This window comes from Mycteria americana, chromosome 6 (assembly GCF_035582795.1).
Source record: "Mycteria americana isolate JAX WOST 10 ecotype Jacksonville Zoo and Gardens chromosome 6, USCA_MyAme_1.0, whole genome shotgun sequence".
Lineage (NCBI taxonomy): Eukaryota > Metazoa > Chordata > Aves > Ciconiiformes > Ciconiidae > Mycteria > Mycteria americana.
This window is the reverse complement of record NC_134370.1, coordinates 49,599,655-49,612,051: the sequence shown is the minus strand read 5'-3', so window position 1 is coordinate 49,612,051 and position 12,397 is coordinate 49,599,655. Positions and strand designations below refer to the sequence as shown.

The 12,397-nt window shown below is 37.7% G+C and overlaps 1 protein-coding gene across 5 annotated transcripts in view; it reads left to right on the top strand.

Annotated features, from left to right (window-relative positions):
- The window catches only part of HMG20A (high mobility group 20A), a 45,138-nt gene that overhangs the window by 13,012 nt on the left and 19,729 nt on the right, over positions 1–12,397 (top strand). The gene's annotated exons all lie outside the window — the stretch shown is intronic.

The following is a 12,397-nucleotide window of genomic DNA, read 5'->3' as shown; positions in this document are numbered from 1 at the left end:
TTTCTTGATTTATGGAAGTGGGATTAATTCAGTAGAGCAGAAAATGTGGACTTTTCTCACATTGTTTCCTTTTTCTTCCTCCACAACTGAGCAGGAACAGCCAACAGAGAAAATGTGGTGACTAGACACATGCCTTGCCCATTAATGCTGGGTGGATCTTTGTTGGGTGGATCTTAGCACAACTAGTTGGAATCTGCAGATTTTTTCTATGGTTAGAAGATATTTATGTATAAAATGTGTGATTATCACGTGATGTTAGGAAATGTTACCGAGAAAGGTATTTTAAATAGAAATAAAAGTTGATAGTGATTAAGACATGGATACTTGAGTAGAGGAAAATTTCAGTGTGAAGTGAATGAATGTGTCTGCTTCTTGGTAATTGAACTGTTAGCTGTAAATGAAACGTACTTCAATTGTACAAAAAATACAATTTTTATGAGCTGAAATTTCTAACAGTCTTTTCTAATTAGCTTGATGACTTGGTATAGTTTCAAATAATAGGCTTCTCCTTTTATTTGTCTTTTACATGCTAAACTCCAAGACCTAGGCATATTATGCTGTGGATGGGAGATATTAAGTAGTGTCTGGTGCAGTAGTCCTCTGTGGTCTCTCAGGACTCTTTATTTACACATTGCAACCTGCTCTCGGAGGTTTACTCATTGCTGTTACTTATCAGGAAGCAATGGGAGAGGTGACTAGCCTGTTTTGAGAACTATGTACTCATTACTGATGAATCAGTCTGTGCTACTTATGGCAGCCACGTAAGGGTTACTTAAAGGTTGGGTTACTTAAGGGTTTCTTCTGGAGTGGATATCATGAAAAACAAAGCTCAGTTGAGGTGCGGACTGAACCTGCAGGATTCTTTTTAGTGAGCTTACAATGGAGCTTTGGAATGCCATGGGCATATTTTGTCTACAGTTATACATACATGACCCTTTTCAGAGGTCAGGAAACAGTTCCAGGGTGGGAATTAGCTGTTTTGGGAGACTGGTAAAGACCAGGAAAGCCAAGCTTCCATTACTCTAATAAATGTTTTATCTCAGGAAGTCCGTAAGCTCAAATATGATTGTTAAAGTCTTCATAAAAGCTGAATACTTTCTGCTTTTAAAAATGTAATGTTTAAAATGCAATGTCATGTTTTTTTGACTTTGTTCTGGGAGATGTGGGGAGGAGCAAAATACAGATGAGTGCTTTTTCAGAGGGCCTTTTTTAAATGAAAAGGGAGTGCTGGTGACTGAAAAGACAGTTGTCTAACTTAAAAGCCCCTGAGCTAACTTTTAGGATTAAATGTAGTAATGGATCCTCAGGTAATGCATACACTCACTCTAACAGGCTGCAAAAGGTAACCAAGAAAAGTAAGTTTCCTGAATTTGCAGCACTGTGCCTGCACTTCTGTTGTAAAACGTCGAGGTTCCACAAATCAAAAAAGACAGGGTATTGCCTAAATTCTTGTTTTCCACCAGTTTGCTTTGTCTGTTTCCAATCAAGGCAATGAACTTCGGATTATGATGTTATACTGAGGTGAAATCTATGTTGTAGCCCTTCTGAAAATACAAATATTTTTCTATTTTCCCAGTATTTAGTGCTGTGTAAACTGGAGCATTACTGAGCTTTTGTCAAGGATCACACAGACTTTAGTTTTTATTTCTCTTTGTCGTAAGAATTGCATAATGTGTGTTCAAGTCAGGTTCTCACAACTACTTCTAGATGTCTGAAACCAATCAATGACTAACAGTTAGTTGAGATGTCCAAGATAAAAGGGTTAAGACTGGTAGCATTTTAAAGGCTGTTTCTGAAGTTTAGTTGTATTCTTAGCTCTTAGAGATTTCCTTTATAACCTTCTTTAAACCAGCTATGCCTCTTTACCCATATATAGGGGCATTGGGATAATATTTATGCTTTAGCTCAGAGGAACCATATTTACTTAACAAATATATATAGAAATGAAATCATCAAAAAGAAATGTAAAAGCAGTATAAATCTTTGCTGTTTGCTAAATATGGTAAATACTCAAACCTGAATGCCAAATATCTTTCAGAACATTTATAACTAAACATGAATTAGGAATCCTTTCAAACATAAGTGCTTGAGACTGTGTGTTACATGCGAGACCTCCACACTCGTGTCTGTTCAGTCTTCAGCCTATTTGAAAAGATTTTTGTTTTCAAAAGACATTATCTTTTAGGAATAAATTTATTGTGTATGTAGATCAACTCTGATTTGCAGAGCTTGTGCATGTTTCCCATCTGCAGTTCCTTGTTTTCAGCATCTAAGGAGCAGCTGTGGAAGATGGAAGTTGGAAGAGCAGATTATTGTAGGTCTTAGTCACACTTTTCCCAGGTTCTTGTTTGCTCTTTGGCTCCAAGCTCTAGGCAGTGATGCTCTGCTCTTAGTCGCTATTTTCCCTTGGCTTCTTTTGACTTCTTGCCTATGATATGACAGGATAGACACAAAGAAGAGATTGCAGCATCAGTAAGACAGTAGGAAGAAGTTAGCCACTGTCCTCACAGCAATTTGTTCGGGCTACTGGAAGTGGCTTGGGAATCACATGAAATATTGTGACTGTTCACCTGTTGTTTTGAGCACTCAGCCTAGGATAGTTAGGCATGCTGCTGTCATGGCTTCTTTCTTTTCAATCCTACTTCAGGTGCAAAATTAAGTATTTTCTTTATGTATGCCACAGGCGTTCCAGAAATGTGCTCTCTACCTGCCTCTTCCCATACCTCACACGCGTCTCTCGATGTCTGATTTATTGCTTAAACCTGGAGAGCAGTCAGACTACTCCAGTAGGCTTATGCAATTTTTGGTTTTTTTCCCTTGTTTTCCATTCATGATGCTAAATAGCATAATTTCCTGTTGCCTTTAGAGAATGAAGATGAGGATAGGTAAAGCTTTATTCTAACTTGTCTACATTCAGCTGTTGATATAAGTTAATTCTTTTATGGAGCCATGGAAGTATATGAGTTCTTGTATGATTTTAAAAATTTCTGTGTGCTTTCCCTCTTGGTGGTGAGATGGGAATCCTGGTATGTGCCTTGTAAGAGCATATAGTTACAGTCTTTTTCCAATTTCCGTAAAATTTTTTATTCATGTTTTAGGTGTAGTCTTTCCCTATAGTATCTTTACATATTTCATCTGTGGCCTCAGACAACTTTAAAACTTGTTAGCACCGGTCAAAGGAGCTATCTGCTGCTCCAGAGAGAGGATGCTTTGGCAGGAGAGTGCTGTCATTTCTATTTTTGTTTCTTTTTCTTTCATGAATCCAGACAAGGTTTTGTGAGCGGTGTCCACTGATATCCTGATACTTGCTTGAAACTTGTGTCTGTTCTTTTGTGCTTGTTTTCCTTCTTTGTTTTTCCATCAGTCTGTTTCTGAGGTCTATACAATTTTTATCCTGTGATGCCAATGATATGTGTGCGAAACAATCCCAATTTAAAGATTGTTAGAAGAGCCTTGGCTGAAAAGGGATTTTGGTGCACTTCATGCAATATACATCCAAGCTTTCTTTTCTGACACATATTTATCTATTGCCAGAGCGCTTTAAGAACAGATTAGAAACAAACGGTCCAATCCAGATCTTCACTATTCTTGCTGTTAGAAAGAATTTGCTAGTATCAGTTCTGTTTATCTTTTAAAGGGATAGAAATAGCAGATCAGAGTGAATGTTTATATACCTGTTGTTCTGCACAACTAAGGTTATCTAAAAATTGCGATTTCTTCTAAAATGACAGGTTTTTGTTTGCTCAAACTCATTTGTTTTATGTTGGAATAGTGCAAGGCAACAGCAAGAAAATGAGAGCAAAAATACATGGAAGCTGGCATGTCACATCTTTTCCTAAAGATGGGTCTTTTCTGAAAACAGGCATAGTTAGTTGCCTGTTTTGTGTGAGAATCACTGACTCTTCCCACACTTCATTTCCTCTAACCTTTGTCCCTGTACCCATATCAGTGCATTTAAAATATCCAGTTCCATGCTGTCTTTGTGGCTCTTGAGGTCAAAGTAGATGCTTTTGTGTTGGGTCATGAAGCCTGTGGTGAGTCATTCTTTTAAGTATATACTCAATCTCTTTTTCAGTATATTTTCACATCCAAAGTATTCAACCCCATATTCTGTAAAATGGTCAGTAATGACTTGTTTTGGTGGGTATGTGCATGAGAAATTCCACTCTGTATTCTTCTGTGGCAGCAGCCAGAGTTTCCTCTCCCAGAATTTAAGTAAGCTAGGAGTATATGCTGTACTTTCCTCACAACTTTTGTGATGAGTAAGGCTTTGAGAGAGAGCAAAAGTGCTAAAATACCTTTAAAACAACTTTTCAATCTCAGCAGGTGTATCTACTTTTCAATTATTTTATTTTCACATACGTAACTTTTCATTTCACTGGCCAGTCACAATCAGGATTCCTTGACATAGAGTTATCTCTAGTTCAGAATACTTGTTTGGTATTTTAAATCAAAGTAGTCCTCAAGCATTAATTAATACTGTTTCTTGTTTCACTTGTGTGATGCTGGGAAATGTTAGAGCTGGACAAACACCATGAAAAACTCCAATCTGTTAATTTACATTTTTTAATAAACTGCTTTGCTCATGGCGCTTTTATATTTGCATTCCACAAACAGTGAAATGATTGAGTCTTACTGACATAGATGATCAGAGGAACTGAACTTTAATTTTGAAGGAAAGTAACCATTTACTTACTGATGGGGAAGCTAACAGGATCTGGTAAAGTCTTGGATGATTTATAATTTAAATCATCAGAAGTGTCTGTGCTCCAGACATGGTTTGTGTCTGCTACATAGTTGGTGGTTGTGGGTTTTTTATGAGTTGCCTTGTTAATGTAAAAGTAGCTATTGGAAAAGTTTGTCTTGTGAAATATGAGGTCCTCAGATCCTAGAGAAATTTTCAAATGACAGAGCAGGTGAAGAGGTAGACTAAATTGCCTATAGTTGCTGGAAATTCAGAGTTGGTTTTTACAGACAAATTACAAAAGCCCATGCCATCCCTGGTAGTCAAATACTAGACTTATCTTGGGTAGAGTGATTAATTAAAATAAAAAATTCTTAAGATTTATTTCAATACTTTTTTTTTGTGATCTGAATGGTTTATATTTTCTCATGTGAGATCTGTAACATGAGGATTAAATTAATTTTGCAGAGTTGTATATGCTAGTGGTGGTATTTTAAATGGCATCTGGTACTATCATTAAGGAGTTTAATTCAGAATAAAATGAACTATCCTAATCTGTAGATGCTTAATATCTGCAATGAAGGGCTGGATAACAAAGCCTTCCCTCTGGGTACCTGTACTGCAGTTACTGATTTTAGCTATCTAGGGGTGGATAGCACAACTAATTGCACAGTCATATCATTGTGAGGTTTTGTTGTCCCTTGAGTGATCTAAAAAGCTTGTTTATTGCTGATGCAAAATTTCTTTCATGTATTTGAAGGGAGAGGGAATTCAGTGTGGAGCTGTTCTTGCTTTTGTCTGCGGAGTTGAGTATATACCTTTCCTGTGTGAATAAGGGCTTAAATTCCAGAAAACAGGAGGATTTTACATATATATGAGATGTCTTGTATATGCCCCATCCTAATGCATTTATCTAAATAAGAGTAGAATATAGAATTGAACACTTGTGTTTTTTTTTTTAAATACATTTTTGCAGATGCTTGGCAGCTGTTACTAAGGTTTGAGTATTAATAACTTTGTTAGCATTTGCCACAAAGTTCCAAATAAACTAAGCATAAAACTAAGCTTTACATCTTTCCCTTCTTTCCTTAAGCTGCTTGGAAATGCAGTGGAACTCTGGAATTTTTTCCTGCAAGTCTTTATTTTGGTCTCTAGTGTTTCTTTGTTTTTACTGGCAAGAAGTAAAAATAAAAGCAGTTGGCTCTTCTCTGGGATATACTTTCTGGTCTGACGGAAAAACCTTCATCCCATTAGGTTTGGCTTGCAATTTTCCTGAAGTCACAAAGACCTTTGTCTAATGAGTTGCCTGTAGGGAAAAAGTCAAATCTGATTTTTGCAGTCAAGGATGTTGGATAATATGCTTCTGCTCCAGTTTGATGGAAGAAAACGCGGCTGTTGAGAGAATCTGAACTTCCTCTGACAGCTCCACAAGCATTGTGGTTTTAATTGGAGATGTACTTGCTTCAGTTTTCTTTCTGATATTCTGGCTACATTGGACAGACAGAGGAATTGATGAGCCTATGGTTTTTTCTCTCAATAAATCATCTGAGTTTAAATTATTTACATTATGAAGTGCTTGGATTCTGATGCTTAGATAAGGAATACTGTGATTCTGCTGTGACATAGCAGAATTTTTTTTTTAATCTGTTATTCTCTGAATGGTAAGGTTTGGAGCTATTTGTTCTGGCAAAGAAGGATGAGAGACTTCAGGAATAAGTATGGGAGAAAAATCTTCCACTCAGCAGTAATGTTTCTAAAACTAGAGCTGGCAGTGAGGTAATTGGAACTCCTGCAGTGTTTTATAATCAGGCTAAGATGGATTTCTGATGCTGACTTTATATTTAAATATGCTTAACTGTAATAAATATTTATTTATAACTTTACCTTTTCATTAGGTGACTAAATAGTTTATTATTTCTTGATTTTTTTTTTTTTTTTTCCCCCTCCTTAAGATCATCTGATATGATGTAGTCATTGAAGAGGCAACATCGCTAAGGACTCTTTTCACCCTTATTTTCCAGTGTTCAGGGCCATCTTAAGACTCCGTGTGGCCTTGGGATGACTAAGAAGTCAGTCTGCATTTGACAGTGACTTACTGCATGACCAGACCTGTGCAGACACTGTAGAGTCTGGCCTCATTTCACATATGTTGTGAATCACTTCACACGAGCAAAGCAAGTTACATTTTGTGGAAGCAATGAATGTTTTGGAGAGTGTACAGTAATTGCTTTGCTTTGGGTCTGGAAGAGACTGTTTCTTCATTTGGGGTGAGCCATGAGACAGCAGTGCACAGTGTTAGTGAAGAACGGCTGCTTGTAGCTTGCATTGTTGTTAACAGTCTGGCCATGAACATGTTCTACTCTTACTCTAGTTGTCTCCTTTGAAAAATAAGAATGCAGATGTGCTACACTGGGGTGGTCTGCTAGATAAAATTGTTTGATTGCACATTTTAAATGGCATCTTTGCTGTTTGAGTAAAATTATTTCATTCTTTGAAGAAAAGGTTGATTGTGAAAAATTTTACCCTTCATTTATTGCATGCATAAAAGGCTCTTGAAAAAACTTGGGCTTTAGATTATGCATCACCCATGTGTTTGGGTCTGCAGCCCTATAATAGCATCGTTAACAATGCAACCATAGTAATGATGTTATGGAAAAGTCAGTCATTCTGTCTAGCCCCTATCATGGATTTGTTCTCACCCTGATTTTACAACTACCTTCTTTTAACTTTTCCTTTCTACTGTACAGATGTGACTAGAAATTATATCATATGGTAGCTTTCAGTCTACCCAAAATACAGTCAGATACTTCATCTTTCCTACTAGAATAATGTTACAATTATATGGCATGATCAAAAGTTAATGTGAGAAGAAATTAAGAAAGTTTATTTAAACTATACTTCTGTTTTTGGAAGGTATTTGATTACCTACTGTTTGATTCTTTCCTGTGTATTGATGTGTGTAGTAGCATGCAGATCTTTATGCTGTATAAGTGCTTCTTTCATTTCCCAAGTAATACTGTGAAACCATGTTGATCTGCCCTGTAGTATTAAGTATGATCTCTCAGTGCATGCAAGTGAAGTGTCCAGCTAGAATATTTAAACTGAAAGTTACAGAATACTGTTGTAGATTTTCTGCACCATGAAGCCTTTGTTTTCCCTGAGAGATGAGGGAAGGGAGGGAAAGAAAAAGATAAATTAAGCCAGATTTTTGATGGCTTAAGATAATGTAGGCTCTTCTCTAGGCTTATAAAGAGGTGACTCATGGATCTTTGGAAATCTTATCAATGTTTAAATGTTGAGAGCATGGAATGTTAGGAAACTTGTTCTTCACTGGTATTTTACTTGGCCTCATCTTGGATTCTTGCACACATAATGCTGCTTTGTTCTCTGGAGCTCAAGCTTGCACTCTTCCTCCTTGATCCTTGTACTTGCTTTTCTTGCTTTTGTTTTTTTATCCTTTTTAAATACTGGTTGGTAGTGCACACCAAACCAGACATCCAAAAACTATTCTAATCTCTGTAGGTCAGGTTGTTACGGCTGTTCCACAACTGACCACTATGATGCTGGATGTAGGAAATACAAGGAAAAATATCCCTAAATCTCAAGTTCCTGTGGAGTCTGCACTTGGGAGTAAAATCAGTGCACAGGAGAGCCTGGAGTGTTTGGAACTAAGGTAAAGTCAGAATAATGTATTGCTGACTGTATTGGCTTATCCATAGTAGAGTGGGAGGTATATGTCTGCTGCTGGCATTCTGAGAACAGTGTTTCTGGTTGAGCAGTGTTCTGCTTGGAATGGAAGCAGAATCTCTATGGAAACTCCAAGTGGTGGTAAGATGGAGCATTACGGTTTTGGTTTGGCTGTAGTCTTTGCTCCACCCTACAAAAATTGTAAAGGAAATATAATTGAGTACATGCCGGATCTTCCAGAACTGATCTATCCAAAATAAATCACGGTTCTCCAAGCACTTTATCAAATGCTGCTGTTAATAAATAAATCACTCTTTCTGTATTCCTGCTTAGCTGTTTGCTTCCTTGAGCCAATACAACTAGTAGTGTAGCAGCACAATGAACTCAGAGCTGCTCTAGTTTGAATTAGTTTTCTTTTGGAGGTGGTGCTTACTTGCATTGAATTGTAGTGCTTGTAAAGTTTAACATCAGTTTCAGTTTTATTTTTGCATTTGGGTAGACATAGTTAAAAAATGAAAATAGGATATATGTGTTAGGCATTAAAAAAGTAAGTGTACGTTGTTTCTTGTGCCTTGAACTTAGTCAAATGTGTCTCATTAGGTGCTTTAGCCAGAGTTTAAATTGAGAAAGCTGCACAAATATTCAGAACAAATCTATGTGGGACTTGCCAACTGTCCTTTTCACGTGCGGTGAATTCTGTAAAGACTCAAGTTTGAGAAGCAGCAATTCCCTTCCTTCCCCATTACTGTTCTTTTCCTCAGGTTTTTGTTTTGCCCATTTTGTTACATCCTTGAAATGAACATGTAGTTCTGCAGTGGGGTTGAAACTAGTGGATAGCAGCTTTGGAGCAAGGGCATGGGACAGTTATCCATGAGAAATGTGACTGAAAGACTTGTGTAGGTTCCCATCTGTTCTCAGTGACCTTTTGGGGAACTGTCTTGTTTTCTTGCTTTCTGGAATAGATTAGAAGCCATTGTAAATTCACTGATGTTAAATTTTCTTTAGGACGTGGCTCAGTATCAGCTGAAAGAATGAGTATCTAAAGCGTATGGGTTAAATAATAAAAAAAAAATAATTAAAGAATGAAGTGTATGTTCTCCCAGCTTCCTGTGTTTGTGTTCTGTTTATATGTTGTTAAGGTCAATGTCCAGCTGCCTCCCCACAGTTTGAAAGCAAGCTTAGACTCTGCTGCTGCTGACTAGGACCAGATGTGAACAGGCATATCGGGACCTGGTGAGAAGGTCACAGTGGGCATGAGGGACAGAAGCACTTGGTAGTGGTATGATCAGATGCAGAGAATATGTATTCTTTTAAGGCATGTGTGGGAGTGCTAAGTGCCAGTAGATTGATGTGGTGAGTCTGAGAAGAGGTCCTTGACCCCAAGAAGGCTGCTGGAGGTGCCTGGACAACAAAGCAAGCTGTTTTATTTTTTCAGACATGCATAAAGCTTTTAATACATATATATTAAAATAGATTTGCAAGGTTTTAGTCTAATTGCTTAAGCTTCCTTTTTTGAAGATATTAATTTAGGACTTTTGACTGACAAAACTAAAAGATTGTGTAACATAAAGCAAAACTTCATTACTCTCTTACTTGACAACTTCATGAAGCCATTTATGTTGTGTATTTAGTAGCTGTTCTTAAACAGCTTTCGGGGCATCAGTGAAAAGCTCATTCTTCAAACCGGTTGAATTTTCAGATTTTCTTGTAATACATAAAGCCCCAGCCTTGCTGTAGATTCTTTTCTACGTGTGAGGAAGTATTGTTTGTGCTTCCTTCTTTAAGAACTAAAATCCTATATGTTCCACCAGAGTATCTTGCCACTTTTCCTAAAAGCATTGTATTATTTGGGATTTCTTCCTTTTTGTCAGAGATGCTAGTATTTGAAAGAAAGCATAATAGAGAGTTCCGGTTCAGAGTACTGCAGATGTTGCTTGGAAGGGACATCTGGAGGTCATCTTAGTCCAGCCTCCCACTCAAAGCAGGACTATTGCCAACACTAGTTTAGGTCAGTTACAGCTTTGTGTAACTGAGCATTTAAAATCTGCAAGGATAGACTCCACTGCCACCTCTCTGGTAACCTGTTCAAGTGTTGCACTACCTTCCTGGTGTCCAATATGAATGTGCAAAGCCAATATAACTACTGAGAGTTTGGTTCTGTTGTCTCTGCTACTTCCATCAGGTAGCTTTAGGCACCTATCAGATTTGCCCTTAGCCTTCTCTGCCAGACTGAGCAAACCCAGTTTCCTCAAGATCCCTTATCAGGTCAGGTGCTCAAGGCCCCTGACCATCTTGGCAGTGCTTTGCTGGACAGTCTCCAGCTTTGCCACATCTCTGTTGAGGCTGAGGCCCCAAAACTATACTCAGTTCATGGTTTATAATGGTATAGCAGGAATTAGATTTCTTCATTCTTCGTTGAGTCTTTCCTATACATGAGTAAAGGATGTTTCTCTGCTGGAGGTCAATGTTTGTACCACCTAGAAGCAGTCTGCTTGGCGTTAATTATTTTCTAGATAAGGAATCAGAATGATGGGATTCTTAAGGATGATCTAAGGATCTCAACAGTTAGAAAAGCAGAAGAGAAAAGGTTGAATGTCATCTGAAAAATGAGAGAAGGTGACTACTCTTCTTTCTTGCACTTTCCTTCTGTATAGGAAGCATATTCTTCTTCGGAAGCTTAAATGAACTTCATGGTGGAAGTTAGATTGACACAATGCCTGTTTCATGGAGACTTTCAACTGATCTACTGTGAGCATTAACTGAACATTTGCTTAACTGAACAAATTGGAGACTTACCAGAGACTCATTTATTAACTAACATCTGTAGTAGCTTATGAAGGTGTAGAGCTGTTGCTAAAGGGAGTAGATATTCTTATGTTTTCAAATGGAGACATGGAATGAATAGAGCAGAGTTCATGATCTCAAAACAGAATGTCAGATGTATGATTACACTTTTGGCTCCTGAGAATAGCCTTTTGGGTCCTTTGACCAATTTTAACCAAATATAGCTGTGGGATAAATGTCTGTCACATCCAAAGTCCTTTGAGTAGGAGCACAGTGCTCACCTGTTTGGGTGGCCTGCTCTATTCACTGGTTTTGCACCAAGTTTTGCACCATATCAGATGTAATACTTGTGATAGGGATCTGCAAGTGATATAAGATGCAAGAAATGGTGTCATTACTTTTGTTTGTAGAAAATCTTTACCTGTGGAACTGGGGTGGGGTGTGGGAAAACATATACAATAAAAATATGGAGCCAGATTTTGTCTTGGATCACTTGGATTTCAATGTTGAATGGAAAGCATACCAATCCAGGAGAAAGCAGCACGAGATTATAACTCACATCAGTCCCTCCAAGCTTAAAGCCCAAGTATACTAGCTGAAAGGGATAGCAATACTCAAGTTGAATATCTGCTTAGCTCATCAAAGGTGACTTCTAAACCGAAGGAACAGGAAGTTAACTAGTATGGCTCTTCAAAATGGGCTGAAACTGCAACTCGCAATTGTAGAGTGAGTTGGTTGAGGCTTTTTGTTTTGGGATTTTTTTCCCCTACAATACAACAGTTCTGTATTTTAGTAAGAAAGGGGATGAATAAATTTAATTATTCTTTGGATTTCTTATCTCGCATCAAATTCCCATGGCAAGCTACAAGGATACAAAAGAAACTAATTCTAACTTGGGAACAGTTTGTATTGAATGAGAAGTGCCTTAAACTGCTTGCTTCTGTAACTGTTCCAGCACTGTGAAGTTCCAGCACTGAATGAACTTAAATAATGAACCGAAGCTTAAAATAATCTAGCTCGCATTGCTGTGTTCTCTTGCTTAGCAATAACATTCGACTACGTGCAGAGATATATTGTGAAAATGTGAACAAGGAATTATCAAATACAATTGTAATTTGAAACTTCAGGGGGGACTTAGTTTCAGTTTTCTTTTGGGGTTAGCACAGAAACCTCTGTGGTGAGAGTGCACAGTTGAGGATGAACAGGAAGGTGGATTGCAAGAGTGGGATCTACGTACCTATG